At 37.2% G+C, this 2848-nt stretch overlaps 1 protein-coding gene across 3 annotated transcripts in view; it reads left to right on the top strand.

Annotated features, from left to right (window-relative positions):
* The window catches only part of NFXL1 (nuclear transcription factor, X-box binding like 1), a 49154-nt gene that overhangs the window by 19939 nt on the left and 26367 nt on the right, over positions 1-2848 (top strand). The window lies entirely within an intron of this gene.

Below are 2848 nucleotides of genomic sequence, written 5' to 3'. Positions count from 1 at the left end.
ACTTGAGCCACAGGCACCTAGCCAGGCTTTATATTCTTTAAGGACCTTATTAAAATATTTTTTTTGTATCACTGAACTAAAATATATCATGTGTATATGTTTTATACTCATGTATTTTATAAACACTACATACATTGTTTTTATTTTTGCTTTGAACAATCGGTAATCTTCTTGAGAGTTTGAAAAAATAGAAAAGGTAATCTTTGATAATTATTATCATACTTATTTTTGGTGCTTTTCATCCTTTTGAATAGAAGCACTTTTCTATCTGGTTTCATTTTCTTTCTGTCCTGAAGGATTTCTTTACTATAACTTGTAGTGCCAGGCATGAATTCTTTCAACTTAGTATATCTGAAAATTCCTTTCTTTAGCATTCATTTGTGAAAAGTATTTGTACTGTGGAATTCCGGTTTGACAGGGTGTTCACCCATATTTTAAAGGTTACTCCATTATCCTTTTGCTTGCGTTTTTCCCAACAAATAGTGTACTGTTATTTTTATCTTTGTTCCTCTACACTTATCATGTCTCTTTTTTCTGGCTAGTTATCACGATCTTCTCTTTATTATCTGTTTTCAACAATTTGTTCCTGGTATTCCTTGGTGTAGTGTTTTTCATGTTTCTTTACCTTGTTTTTTTGTTGATCTTCTTGGATCTGTAGGTTTCTGGTTTTCTTCGTATTTGTGAACTTCTTGATCTTTATTTCTTCAGATATTTTGTTTTTTTCCCCCACCTCGTCACTTTGTGACACTTTGATGTCATATGTGGGGTGCTACTTGAAGTCCCAACCTCACTGACTCTCTATTTATTTTTTAGTCTTTTTAATTTCTCTGCTTTATTTTTGATAGTTTATATAGTTTATATTCAAGTTCACTAATTTCTTTTGCATTAATTTGCTTTTTATCCCATCCCGTCTTTTTCCTCTCTGACGTTATATATTTTCATCTTTAAAAGTTGGATTGGGGGCTCGGTGCCTGTGGCTTAAGTGGCTAAGGCGCTAGCCACATACACCTGAGCTGGCAGGTTCGAATCCAGCCTGGGCCTGCCAATCAACAATGAAGGCTGCAACCAAAAAATAGCTGGGCGTTGTGGTGGGCACCTGTAGTCCCAGCTACTTGGGAGGCAGAGGCAGGAGACTCCCATGAGCCCAGGAGTTGGAGGTTGCTGTGAGCTGTGATGTCCTGGTAGTTTATCCAGGGCCACGGCTTGAGGCTCTGTCTCAAAAAAAAAAAAAAAGAAAGTTGGATTGGGGCCTTTTTTGAAAATGTGCCTGTGTTTCTCCTTGGCGTGCTCATACTTTCCTCTGTGGTCTTCAGTGTAGGATGAGCTACATTTATGATGTCTATTTTAATATCCTTGTCTGCTAATTCTATCTTTCATTTTCTGGGTCAGTTTTTGCTTATTGATTTTTTTTTTTTTTTACTCCTTTGGGGTTATATTTTTTTACATCTCAGCCTGTTGAAAAATTTTATTGGTTATATTTTTGGTTGCTTGTTTTTTATGTGTCTGTTCCTAGGGCAGAGTTTAGTTACTCAAAATCCTTTTGGTCCTTTAGAAGCTTTATTTTGTAAGATGTGACCAGAGAACCCTTTTGTCTAGGGCTAACTTGGCCCCACTACTGAGGCAATAACTCTTTTAAGTATTCTGCTTGATGCCTGTGTATTAGGAGATTTTCCTACTCTGGCTGTTAAGAACACGTACTATTCTCAACATTGTGTTTCCCTGGCAATCACTCTCCCTTTTCCTTGCAATGGTTCTTTGTCGGGATTTGGGTAGTTTCTTCTCATACCAACACTGGCCATTACTTAGCCAAAGAGCCACAGGGTTACTTCTGGACTTCTCCAGAGCATTCTCTGCACGCAGACCTCCTCTCCTCAAATTCTTGCCATGTTAGCTTCTTTGAACTCTGGATTTTGCCTACTCAACTTGGTGAGACTGCCACACTCTGCTTGTGATCTTTCTTCATGTGCTGTAGCCTAGAAACCTCTAGGGTGAGCTGATGCCATAGCAGGGCTCACCGTGTGTTCGTTCCCTTCTCTTAGGGATGGCTGGCCATGCTGCCTAATTGTCTAATGTCTAAAAACTGTAGCTTCATATTTCTAGTTGTTTGAGACAGGAGGGTAAATCTGGTGGTTGTTACTCCATCATGGTCAGAAATGGAAGTGTCCACAGGCTTATTCAAGTCATGGACCACCTAACCTTCCCCCCTCCCGCCCCCGCCACGGCAAAGTGATTAGGCACATTCTCTTACTCAGTAAATATCTGTCATTGAACGAACTGTTTTGTTTTTTAATTGCTTTTCAATAATGCGTTTTGTTTTGAGCTGTTTTTATATTCTGATACTTAAACTATGTTAGTTATAACCTAAGTTTCTTTAAAACAGTTGTCTGTATTTCCTTTCCAAAATCTACTTCCTTTCAAAGAAGTAGTTAGGATGGCAGTTCCTACTTCAAGTAGTTTCTTGGGGTTCATAAGTGAGACATTAATATAGACTATCGATAGCTGTATTTCTAACAGATTGGAACAGGCAAGTGACAAAGTATAGAAAGCCAGGTGCAGAAGCCTGTCTACGGTTTTCTTCTTTAGTAAGTCATCCTATGGTTTGAAATACCTACCAAACTAATTTATACATTGTACTGATTTTATTTTAATTAAAAGAATATACTAATGGTTTGTCTGAACTGACTAGCATTTGATCAGATCCATTTCTTTGTTTCATGTAAATCTCTGTATAGATAAGTAAATGAAATTATTCGATGGGAATGTTTTGAGATGTAGAATAATTAACTAAAAGGCAAGAAAAGTGAGCTTGATTTTGTTAAATTAGGTCATTCTCTATTTAAATTTATAC

Source organism: Otolemur garnettii, unplaced genomic scaffold (assembly GCF_000181295.1).
Source record: "Otolemur garnettii isolate 467f Iridium unplaced genomic scaffold, OtoGar3 scaffold00083, whole genome shotgun sequence".
Classification (NCBI taxonomy): domain Eukaryota; kingdom Metazoa; phylum Chordata; class Mammalia; order Primates; family Galagidae; genus Otolemur; species Otolemur garnettii.
The sequence above is the reverse complement of the archived record's forward strand: the minus strand, read 5'-3'. Positions and strand labels throughout refer to the sequence as shown.